This window comes from Rhincodon typus, chromosome 26, assembly GCF_021869965.1.
Source record: "Rhincodon typus isolate 14 chromosome 26, sRhiTyp1.1, whole genome shotgun sequence".
NCBI lineage: Eukaryota > Metazoa > Chordata > Chondrichthyes > Orectolobiformes > Rhincodontidae > Rhincodon > Rhincodon typus.
The window spans coordinates 6,789,000-6,802,649 of NC_063357.1; positions in this window are offsets into that span (position 1 = coordinate 6,789,000).

Here is a 13,650-nt window from a genome sequence, read left to right on the forward strand (position 1 = left end):
AGTGAGCTCAGTGTCAGTGAGAGTGAGCTCGGAGTGAGCTCAGGTGTGTGAGAGTGAGCTCAGAGTGAGCTCAGTGTCAGTGAGAGTGAGCTCGGAGTGAGCTCAGGCGTGTCAGCGAGAGTGAGCTCACAGTGAGCTCAGGCGTGTCAGTGAGAGTGAGCTCGGGGTGAGCTCAGGCGTGTCAGTGAGAGTGAGCTCGGGGTGAGCTCAGGCGTGTCAGTGAGAGTGAGCTCGGGGTGAGCTCAGGCGTGTCAGAGATAGTGAGCTCGGAGTGTCAGTGAGAGTGAGCTCAGACGTGTCAGTGACAGTGAGCTCGGAGTGAGCTCAGTGTCAGTGATAGTGAGCTCGGAGTGAGGTCAATGTTTGAGACAGAGAGAGTGAGCTGGTGTGCTGTGTCCTGCAATGAAATATATCTGGTTAAATGAAGACATAGTATTTGCAAATGGGAATTTCCAAGGCAGTACAAACTGTGAGGGAGAAATTTTTCCCAGGGGAAATAACTTTTACATGTTTTGAGGTTTTCCAGTGGGGAAAAAAATCAACTTGACCACAAAACATTTTTTTCCAGTATGTCGAAATGACCAACTAGCCTTCACAGCAACCTATCTCTATCAACTGGTCTACAAGAGAGTCACACAGGAGGTGAGCAAATCCCCTAGTGGCAGAGTGCTTTCGGAATGATAAAGTTACTTTTCCCCTTGCAAGCACGTTTTAGGGAATGACTCTTCCATCAGAAAGGCAAACAATGGGGTTTCATCCACATGCATCATGTGCTTTTTGGTTAGAATCATTTTTAGCCTCAATTGGCCAACTGAACCTATAGATTAGCATCTCTCTATTTATCAGCACTTTCTACCGCACACTCACAGCTCATCTTGGCCCCCAATGACATAAAGCTTCTTCTGAATCTGAGCCTGGAAAACTCAGCAATCCTGTGGATCCAGCCAAATGTGGATTTGTGTCTCAGCAGCCCAGCCCTGCTGTAAAGCTCAACTGTGAATTTAAGATGGCAATTGCAACCATAAAGATTGGTAAAAGACTTGCATTTATATAGCGCCTTTCACAGCCCCTCTATATATCACATATGCTTTGAAGCCAAAGAACTAAGCGGAGCGATGTCATTTTTGACATGCAGATGGTACAGCAGCCAAAGTGCGCCCGGCAAGCTACCACAGTCATGTGACAATGACCAGATCATCTGCTGTTACTGAAGTTGAGTGAAGATTGACATTAACCAGGACACCAGGGCCTGGCCTCCCTTGACCTATAAAATAGTGTTGGGGAAGGGGGTATTTCACATTCACCAGTGAGGGCAGACATAGTCACTGTTTGATGTCTCATCTGAGAGATGGCACCTCAGTCAGAGCAGTGCTCCCTCAGTGATGCACCGGACTGTCGGCCTGGATTCAAGGCTTTGGGAAAGGACCTGAACACGCAGAACCATGTGATATGGGGAACAGCCTTACCCCCCTTAGCCAGGGCTCACATGTATCTTTGATCTAGCCTGCCAATCACAGGCCTGGTTACCTCATTCACTGGCAAAGGACAGGCACTATTCAGAGAAGGTGGGGGAATGGGTCTCAGTGACTTGCTTATTCAGAAAGCTCATACAGCTACAATGGGCTGAGTGGCCTCTTTCTGTGATGTAACAATTCTGCTTAACCTTTAGCTCACACACACACTCATGCCAGACTAAATGCAGCTAGGCAGCTATCTCACTCTCGTAACTGGTAACTCTCACACTGCACTGTTTATAACGAAATGCATTAAATAATTGAAGGAGAATTGCAACAGTCCCCTTGAGATAGCTGCACTGATTCCATTATATTAAATCTGCCAAGTAAGAATAATATGCAAATAAGCCAATTGGAAACAAAATTGGCTAACAGACAGAAAGCAGAGAGAGCTAGATTGAGCAATTGCTTTTCAGATGGAAAGGAAGTAGACAGTGGTGTCCCTGGGGTTCGGCATTGGGGCCACCTCTCTTTTCAATCTATTAATGTGGCAGATTTGTGCATGCAGAGGCATGGTTTGTAAATGACACTAAATACAGCAATGTAGAGAGGAGAATAATATCAGTCTTGAGGAAGATATCAACAGGCTGGTGAAATGGGTGGGTATCATGTTAATGATAACGGTGTAGTAATCAATCACTCAGTGGGGATTGATTAACATTGAAGTTATTTATTCAACATAGTAAAACACTTTACAAGTTATGAAGCAGACATTACAGCAAAGCAATTGATTTCTGTGTGTAGCTTGCAGATTAATGGCTAGACAGAATCGCAGCACTGTACACACACAGCATATAGAGTGAAAGCTCTTAAAGACAAGATGCTCATACAACGTCATCCTCGTTTCCAAATGAAAGTTTAACCATTTGAAATGAGACGTGAGCCTGAGAGTCTCGGAAAGAAATATAGGTAACGTTCCCATATGACCAGATTATGTTGACGATGGAGGTGCTGTTGATTTTCACAGTCCAAAATAATATTATCTGTTGTTCTGTTTGTATTGTTGAAGTTTTTTTTCAACAAATGAAGTTGCTTTCCTGAATTTGTTAATCTTGACACATTACAGCAAGGTTTTGCACCAAATTAATTACTGACTAATCTCAGATTTCAAGCTGTTTTGAGTGGTTCAAATTTTCTTGGCATTTATTCTATTGTTCTTCAAAGACTTCCAGCTCATTTTGAAGCTTCTGGTTTTACACCTTGGATTCTTCTAATTCTATGTAAGTTTTAGTCTTCTTTTGGTCCTGGATACCTTCTTCTTCATAACCTGCTGTAAAATACTGAAGCCTGGACCACACTGCTGAGGGTTTGGTGTCACATGTAAACTAGATTTCCCAGGTACGGTCAGAAGTGTGTTAGTGCACCACATTGATGTTTTACAATGGTTAATGATGGTCTTATGGTCACCATTATCAAGACTTGCTTCAAATTCTAGACTTTGTTTGTTAATTTGTCTACACCCAGGCTTAGGCTTAACCAATCAAGCACAGTGAGCCTCAACAGTGAACCAACCCTCATAATCAAACACAGAACAACCAGCACTATGGAGATTTAATGCAGACGTTCAAAATTGTGAAGGGTCATCAAGGAATAAACATGGATAAATTCTACCCTGTAAGGTAGGAGGATCAGTAAACATAAGATACAGAGTTAACATAACTGACAAAAAAAAGGACACGAGGAAAAATATCTCTAAAAAACACATCTCTGAATGTGTGGCACTTCTTTGGTGATGCAAGGGGAGAAAAACCATAGATCCTGGGTACAATTTCTGGAGTGGGATTTGATCCTATGAGCTCCAGGCTCATTGATGAGAATGTCACCCACCCAGCTCCAAATCTTAAATGTGTCCAAAGTGTGTCGTAGGCCACACCATTCAGTCCTGGGAGAATCAGACAATTTACATTGAGGATGTAACAATTTCACATGGCCTTGGGCTAATATAAACTCCATCATGTAGCGTCAATCCCTAAGTTAGCAACAGCTAAGATGGCGGCTGAGGCTTTGGCTTCAGGAGAAATGAAGACAAGCTGTTTGGACAAGACTCCCCGACCTGACCTTGCAGACTGGTTTCCCCCTCTTGCTAATCATTTCCGGGTTGTGGATGTTGCTGGCAAACCCAGTGTTTATTGGCCAATCCTTGAGAAGGTGGGGATCTTGGACTTTTGTCTTGAGCCACTGCAGCCTGAAGTAGAGATGCTCCTGTAGTGTGGTTAGGCAGCATCACGGCACTCACAATCAGCTCTGCTGGGCAGGGCATGTCATTCTCCTCCAACCTCGGTTATACACTCAGAGTTATAGAGCACAGAAACAGGTCCTTCGGCCCGACTCGCAGCCAAGGTTTCCTAAACCAAACTAGTCCCATTTGCCTGCTCTTTCATCAGATGAGGTCACATCACCTGACAAAGGCGAAGCGCTCCAAAAGCTGGAGACTTTAAATGAACCTGTTGGACTATAACCTGGTGTCATGTGACTTCTGAATTTGTCCACCCCAGTCCAACATCGACATCTCCGCATCATGGTTGCCATTTTCCTGCATTTCACCCGCATCCCTCCAAATCTTTCTTATCCATGTCTTTTAAATGTTATAACTATACCTGCATCTATCACTTCCTCTGGCAGCTTGTTCCATATACCCATCACCCTCCATGTGAAAAAGTTACTCCTCAGGTCTCTTTTACATCATTCCCCTCTCAACTTAAACCTATTCCCTCTAGTTTTGGACTCCCCTTACTCTGGGGAAAAGACTTTGACTATTCACCCTATCCATGCCCTTCATGATTTTATAAACCTCGATAAGGTCACCCCTCCAGCCTCCGATGCTCCAGGGAAAATAGCCCCAGCCTATCCAGCCTCTTCCTATAGCTCAAACCCTCCAACCCTGGCAACATCCTTGTAAATCTTTTCTGTACCCTTTCAAGTTTAACAACATCCTTCCTAGAGCAGGGAGACCAGAATTGAATGCAGTATTCCAAAAGTGGTCTAACCAAAGGAAAAAGATCTTGGTTATTCACCTTATTTATGCCGCTCAAGATTTTATAAACCTCCATAAGGTCGCCCCTCAGCCTCCGATACTCCAGGGAAAAAATTCCCAGCCTATTCAACCTCTCCTTATAACTCAAACATTCCAGACTTGATAACATCCCTGTAAATCGTTTTTATATCCTTTCCAGCTTTTTAACATCCTTCCCATAGCAAGACAACCAGAATTATATGCAGTACTCCAAAAATGGCCACACCAGAAAACTCCCAGGAAGACAGCGGAAGTGTTTCAAGAACCTCCTCAAAGCTGCCCGAGTAGGTCAAACATTCCCCACCAACACTCATGGGAGATCCCAGCTTGTGACAAGCCAAAACAGAGAAGGCCCCTTTGGGGAGACAGCGAACTGCCAAGGCACTCAGTGAAGAGCAAATAGTGCCAAACTCGAGGCATTGGAGACAGCAATCGTATCTCCAAGCAATCCACTTCCCTGACCCTTCCAGCACTAGTTGCCCCATGTGGCGATTTTGCAGGCAGCACACTGAAATCATCAGCCAACTCAGAACCCAGAGGGCAGCACAGTAGCTCAGTGGTTAGTGCCAGCGACCCAGGTTCAATTCCACCCTCGGGTGACTGTCTGTGTGCAGTCTGTATGTTCTCCCTGTGCCTGCCTGGGTTTCCTCCGGGTGCTCTGGCTTCCTCACACAGTCCAAAGATGTGGAGTTTAGGTGGATTGGCCATGCTACATTGCCCCATAGTGTTCAGGGATGTGCAGGCTAGGTGGATTAGCAGAGTTACACGGATAGGGTGGGGGGTGGGTCTGGGTGGGATGCTTTTCAGAGGGTCGGTGTGGACTTAATGAGGCTGAATGACCTGCTTCCACACTGTAGGGATCCTATGCACCCACTGTACCAGATTGGGAGCTAGTCATGACTAGCCAGGGAGCCTTTTGTAATCGAGGATGGCGTATTAGTCTCGCCACTGTGCTGGTAATCCAAAGGCCCGGGTTCATGTTCTGGGAACATGGGTTCAAATCCTATCACGGCAGCTGGTACAATTTAAATTCATTGAGTCATACAGCGCTGAAACAGACCCTTCAGTCCAACCAGTCCATACTGACCATAATCTCAAACTAAACTAGTCCTACCTTCCTGCGCTTGGAAAACATTTCATATTCATAAGAAATTGATATAAATTCGATTGATAAAAATGTGGTATTGAAAGCTAGTCTCAGTGATGGCGATAAAGGCAAAATGCTGCAGATTCTGGAAATCTGAAACAAACACTGAGAAACTCTGCAGGCCTGGCAGTGTCTGTGGAGAGAAATCAGAGTTAACGTTTCAAATCCAGTGACCCTTTTTCAGAACTCCAGCATCCACAGTTCTTTTGGTTTTTTTAGAGTCATACCAGACTGGAAACGTTTAACTCTGCTTCTCTCTCCAACGATGCTGAGTTCCTCCAGCATTCTCTTTGCCTGCCTCAATAATAGTAACCCTAAACCATCAACAATTATCGTTAAAAACCTGCCTGTTTCACTAATGTCCTTTAGGGAATGAAATCTGTCGTCCTTATCTGATCTGGCCTACATGCAACTCCAGATCCAGAGCAATGTGTTTGACTCTTAATTGCCCTCTAAAATGGTCAGGCAAACCACTCTCAGTTTGAGGGCAATTAAGGATAGACAACAGATGCTGGTCTTGTCAGCGATGCCTATATCCCATAAAAGAATAAAGAAAACAAGAGGAGATTTCCTGGATTTTGATTCACAATGATGAATTCAGCATCTCCAGCAGAGAAGTGGGGAAAGGGATAGAGAAATATACAGTAGGAGCTTTTCGGCAGCACAGGACTGAGTGCACAGTGAAAACAAAACCTACTCTTTTGACCGTCAGTCACAGCAGACAGGCTGTAAAGGTTGAATATAAATCATAAACATAGCCTTAGCACTGGAGTTAAGCTGTCACTACAGGTACTATAGGAGAGCTACACTGGGATTTGGCATTGCAGTAACTCAATTAAATTATATTAAATCAGGAGAGTTTATACGAAATACAATTTACACAGCGATCAAAGTCTGTCCTTACCACCTAGGACTTACAGCCTCTCTCTCTGCTTCCCTGAAGCAATCCATGAAAGTGGCACTTATAACAGAGTGAGCCTTCGGTGACACAGGCAGGCGGTTCAAGAGAGGAGGTGGGGCACAAGGTAGACATTATAACATTACACACAAAGGGATCATCTCAAAAGGATACAGGGTTAGGTGAGCAAATGAGATTAGACCAGAAGAGTACAGTGTGCACACAGGTGATTCACAGAGTAATGTTCTCTTCCTAACAGTCCCAAAGACTGCAGCAGTTCCAGACTGCAGCTTACCACTATCTTCTGGGTGGTAGAGGGAGGGTAATAAATGCTGGCCCAGCCAGCAATGTCCAACTCTCATTCATCACGAACGCGCACACACACACACGCACTCTCACACACACGCACACATACAAATAGGACAGTAAGACGTGTATCACTGAAGCCTGTTTTTTTCTTGCCAAGACAGAGAGACTGTCCACCATTACGGAGCGAACGGCAGATGAGCCCAGAAATTCCCAAGCCCTGCCTTGAACATGACTCTTCCCGTTTTTGCGGGCAGGGGTGTGAATTGGGCTGGGGCTTTGTTCACGTGCTGTCCATGGAGATAACTGACCATTTAAATTATCAGCTGCTTCTAATCCTATGCGGTTTATAGCAACTTGAAGTATGAAACCTAGAGTATGTAAAGTCGATTTAGGATGAGCAAGTCGGAACACCGTGCATTATTCGGACAGTCATGGTACCATTTTGGAAAGGTAAGACACCTTTGGGGCTGGTCAAGGAGTCTTTGCTAGAAGTAAGCTTGGGATGGTTAAAAACAGGTATAAATGTGCATAAAACTTGCATTAACTCATTAACCGTCAAATCCATTGGAACAATCTACAGGACCTGCCAAAACCAACTTTCAAGGAATTCTCAAAAGTATGAAGAGGGTATGTCAAAATCAACTTAGGCAGGGAATTGACAAGGCATTTAAAAGTTCTGACCTGTAAAACTATAAAAAAAACTGACAATTTTTAAAAACAACATTGCTTGTTATTTTACTCTGTCTGCTGACATGAGCTTGTAAATTTCCATCGCTGGATTACTGCCATGTGACTGATTCCGGAACCATCCATTATCACAGGGGGGCACCTGCAAATTTCACAGTTTGAATGACAGCTTCAAGTGTTGGCAGATCTATTGGAGGGGCATTACAAATGAATTCTAATACTTGTTGAGATTAGGGATTGCGTGCTGGAATGAACTGTTTGTTCTTCTAAGGCATTATGCAGTTGAAGGTGTGCAGATGTCGTAAATGTGCTTTATGATTGAGAGTACTTTTCCAATATACAGAGGTTAGCAATACACATAGATCATAAAATCCCTACAGTGTGGAAACAGGCCCTTTGGCCCAACAAGTCCACAATGACCCTTGGAGCATCTCACCCAGACCTATCCCCCTGAACACTAGGGGCAATTTAGCATGGCCATTCCAACTAGCCTGCACATCTTTGGATTGTGGGAGGAAACCGGAGCACCCAGAGGAAACCCACACAGATACGGGGAGAACGTGCAAACTCCACACAGACAGTCGCCCAAGGGTGGGATCGAACCCGGGTCCCAGGCGCTGTGAGGCTGTAGTGCTAACCACTGAGCCACTGTGCCATCCTTAACATTAGACGGTTATTTATTTAGACAGTTATTTAAGAGAACTTATTTAATTTCATCTCTGCAGAGGTCCTGAGGTTCGGTACAGGGGCGTAGGTTGGCATAGATGCTATGAAGGATGCTGGGTAACTAGAGGAGCATAAGTTTACACAAAGAGTAGCTACGATCGGTGCGTACAGAGACATAGCTTGGCATGAGGTGTTTTGGGGGTGTGGATATTGAACGTGAACTAGAATGGATGGGGCACAGGACACGTGTCATGTCAACAGACTGATTGGTGGTCATCTTAGCACCACCTTTTCCAGGCTAAGTCCATGTTTTATATTAAAGCCATTCTGAAAGGCAAATGCATTGCTGTCTCCTGAACTGTAAACATTCCTCAGTGGGCACAATCTGAATTGTCAGAATAGAGATTCAATGTCAGATTGAAAGGGTCAAACTAATACCAGAGCAAGATAGAATATGGTGTAAATTCATCGTTAGAAGATTGCAAAGGCAGCTCTCCATAATGCACGCTGTGATCCTTCAGAGTGCAACACAAACTAACTCTCTTGGGTATAACCTTAGGCATTTTAACCCAGGAGTTAATGTAATGTAAGAAATATCTCTTCACATGTACACTTTCTCACGCTGACGGTAGTCCTTACTAATCCGTGGACTTTGTTGGTATCATTGAAAGGTGGCACAATATTCATGACGATGCCACTATAGACAAGGCAGCTGTCCAGTCCTGCCAGACTGAAATCAGCCTCAGAATTGTTTATTAGCCAGATGACCCTGTGTTTGTTGCTGAACTTAAATAGCTGTGTGACTGACAAGTGACCACATTGTCTGATCACATGAAGGACATCCAACCGGAATAAACATGTCATCACATACAGCGAGACCCCTCCCCGTGTACAGAGATACACCTCCCCGTGCACAGCAAGACCCCTCACCATGTACAGAGAGACCCCTCCCCGTGCACAGAGAGACTACTCCCCATGCGCAGCGATACCCCTCCCTGTGCGCAGTGATACCCCTCCCCGCGTACGGTGATGTCTCTGGGTACGCAAAATTAGTTTCTTCCAGCAGTAGCAACTCATTTAGAAGCTGCTCTTATATACAATACAAATTCAAGTACAAGTCAAACCTATGAGCAGCGAACCCTGTTGCTGTGTCCTATTTTCCGCCCTCCTTAAACTCAAGCTCATCCAAATCTCTGCTGCCAGTTTCTCAGCTCACATCCAACCCTGATCTTCTATTTTGCCTGAGCTCACTGATCTGTGCTGCCTCGGAGTCCAATGATGCTTCAAATTTAAAATTGTTGTCCATGTGTTTAAACACTTCTTTAGTCTTGACACTCCTTACGTCCGTAACCTATTTCAGCCTGAAATTTCAACATTCCTTCAGCTTGAGGTTTCTGTGCATCTCCAATGTCTATCACTTCACAACTGGAGCTGTATCTTCAGCTGTTCAGGTGCTAAGCTTGAAGATCCCTTCCTGAACCATCTTCTTCCTTAAAATGCTACCTCCTTCACCAATCTTTGGACCTGCTTACATGATTCACTGTCAAATGGTGTCTCAACACACTCCTGTGTAAAGACATGGAACAGTTTATTACTTTAAAACCTCTTTATAAGTGTGATTTAACATATTTCTTGAAATCTAAGTACCGTAACATATTTGGCGTAATCTGTATCAAGGTCTGTCTCCCCTTTTTACTGACTCATAGCAGCATGAACTTTGCAGACATAGACAAGCTACAGAATGCACTCATCAGAGCCCGACCTGAGCACGGTCTGTTTCACCTCAAAAGGAGAAGCAAGAGAAGTTAGAGACTACCTGATGCTCGTTAACATCTGACCAGTACCTACATATAGTCACTAGTCTACATACTGAACCTGAGGTAGCTAAGATCTCTTCTTGTCACAAGCCAGTTACTGAAATGAGACGGAACTACTTTTTGGTGGTCATTCCCACCACCGACAACTGACCACCAGCAAGCCCACCTCGGTCTCAGTAATAGAACATAAAGAAGCAAGCAGCTGATGGCTGGCACACCTCACTTGCCCCTGAGAAATCATGACCAATAACTCATTTTGCCAGGTGTAGTTTACCCTAGCATCATCACATTCAACCAGGTACACACAAAACTCAAGATACAGTGCAGATTCCCACACCCCCACAGAGATGTCCAAGTCTGGACAACAGTTTGGATAATCTTAATCATACCTACACAAGCTTTTCAATACAATATAGAAACAAACTCTTCTCTTTTAGGTACACTATGTGGAAGATCCACAACATTATTTTAGTTATAAAGCACATTACACACATATACCCTGGGTGTTCCCAAAATGTTTTGAGACCAGTGGAGTACTTTGGAAGTGCAGTCACTGTTGTAATGTATGAAACACAGCAGCAAGTTTGCACACAGCCAGCTCCCATGAATAGTAATGTGATTATGCTCAGGTAATTGGTATTTTGTGGTGTTGATATATGAATGATCTAGATCTCAGGGTGCAGAGGACATTTTAAAGTTTGCAGATGACAATAAGCTTGGAAAGAATTGTAAATTGTGAGGAGGACATTGTGGAACTCCAGAAGGAGTTGGTGGATTGGCCTGATGGGTGGGAGATGAGAGATTCAATGCAGAGAAGTGTGAAGTGATGCAATTTGGTTGGAAGAATATTGAAAGACAATGTAAGGAGTATAATACTAAATGGAGTGCAGGAGCAGAGGGTCCTGGATGTATATGTATACAGACCAATGAAGGTGGCATGACAGGTGGAAAGAGCAGTGATATAGCATAGTGTTCTCAGCTTCATTAATACAGCAAGACAGCACAAGAACAGGGAGGTGATGCGGAACTTGTACAAGACACTTGTTGGACCTCAGTTATGATTTGTAAGAATGGCTCTAGGTATGAGAAACTTCCATTATAAGGATAAATTGAAGAAGTTGGGACTGTTTTCCTTGGAGATGAGAAGTTTGAGAGGAGATCTGAATGAGGCTTTCACAGTTATGAGGGGGTTGGATAGAGGCGATACAGAGAAACTATACCTGTCGTAAAAGTAATAAAACGAGAGAGCACAGATTTAAAGTAATGCACAAAAGAAGCAAGGGTGATGTGAGAAAAAAGAACTTTCTTTCCCACAGAGAGTAGTTAGGGGCATGGAATCCACTGCCTGTAAATATGGGGTAAACATGTTTAACTGAAGCATTCACGGGGGCGTTGGATGGTGCTTTAGAGAGGAGTAGTATGCAAGGGTATACAGAAAAGCAGGCTATCGGCACCAGGGAATGATATTTGTTTGAAGAGCTGGTATAGATACGATGAGCCAAATGGTCTCCTTCTGCACTGTAACAATTCTGTGAATTCTGTAATAAGGGATAAATATTGGCCAGGACACCCCTGCTCGGTTTTGAAATACTGGCTACGGGATTGTTTATGTCCAGCTGAAACGGCAGTTGGGATCCCATTTAATGTCTCATCTGCAAGACAGATATAGTATATATGGACATGAGAGAGCTCTTGTGATATAATGGCAGTTACCATACTTCTGGACTATGAGACTTCAAGTCCCACCCGCTCCCACCATCTCTGAACGGGTTGAGTAAAAAGATCTTTATGGATCTAAGATACATACATGCACTCGTCAAGTATGAATATACGTACATACATTAAGGAGAAGGGAAGACTCAAAAACAGCCAAGATCTTTCACCAGATCTTTCATCTGCAACCTGAGCTCTTAAAGGGCTGAGGAAGCTTGGATCAGTTTGCTGAGATCAACAGATTTTTGTGTGTTAAGTATATCGAGGGATACAGACCAAACATGAATGGGGTCCAGGCACGGATCAAACAGATGGTGGAATAGATTCAAGGGGCTGAAAGTCCTTCTCTTGTTCCACTGATCCCAGCCACTCCTCTCCTTCTGCAACTCTCACAATCTGTTGGAAGAGAAAGCACCTTCTCCCTGACATCTTCACTTCCTGCTGGCCCCCTTCTGTCCCCATGGTTACCATTCCTCCAGGATTGTACTGCGGTCTGCGGTCTGCAGTCTTCGAGCAACATCCAGGCGAAACATCAGACCAAAATTGTTTCCTTGAACACTTCCATTACAAGTATCACGTTTCCTTTTCCTCGCCAGAGTCCTAGCAGACCACAGGGCTGCACTCTCATTAGAGAGACAACTGGTGGTGTTTTAACCTGAGGGTCACCATGCCTCAGGCAAGGGGAGAGGTTGAGGAGGAGGGTCTTTCACTATAACCTCAGCCAGCACAGGAATTGAACCCACGCTGTTGGCATCACTTTACATCACAAAATTACATTACAGCCAACTGGGCTAACTGATCTCTGCAGTATCAGAAACACTGGAGTGGGTATGGTGAAGGAAAGGCTTTTGGCTGGATGGGACTAGTTGGGACATAAGTGGTCATGTGACAAATCCTCCCAGAACACAACTGATCAGAACTAAGAACCCGATACCCACAGGTAGGTCTTTACAGTCCCCACCACAATCCTACAGGGAGCCGTTACCTCCCCTCTTCACCCACATTCGTAAAAACATCACTACCAGCTGGCTTTTCACACCATCCTCCAAATCTTTTGAAAGACTCCATTTAAAAATTAATATTTTCCATTTGGGGAATTTGTGGGGAGCAATCACACAGTAAGGACACTTTCTAATGCGATGCTGAATGAAAACATGCCACTTGATTTCCCTTTCAGAAACATGAAGCATCAAAGGTTAATCATTGTCAACCAGAAAAATCCAAAGCTATTTACAAGCAATGTAAACCTTTGCGCTTTCCAGGAAAGATCCATGATTGATCCAGTTAGGAGTTTGTTTTTACCTTAACTTGTTGAAATATTTATTTGCCTCCCTGCCACTTTAAGGCTCACCATGCTCCCTTTGCCCATCAGTGCCCATTTCCTGGCTGCAGGAGTACACAGGAGGTGAGTAACAAAAGCTGAGAGATTGTGCTGAAATGTAGCAGATGAGTGCTTAATTCACTTATATGAGATTTCTCTGTCCGCTGTCTGAAGACAAGTGCTCCCTTGTGTATTTATTCATCTGTCTGTAATTGCATTAAGTGGTGCTCACTAATACCATTCGCAGTCCACTCCAAACTAGATCTTTTGACACAAGACGCCAGAAAATACACACAAGTAATACAGGAAACCCAGGTTTCCAATAAACTATTCTTCCCCCGGCAGCAGCATCTACATAAGATCCCTTCGTCCCAGTGGGTTAAAAAAATATATTTTCTTTATTGAATACAAGTGCCTGTGTATGCTTATGTGTGTGTGTGTGTGTGTGTGTGTGTACACGCATATGTATATATGCTTCTGTGTCCTGTATTTGCGTGTGCGTGAGAGAGAGAGTGTATGTGTGTATGTCTGACAGTGTGTATGTCTGACAGTGTGTATGTCTGAC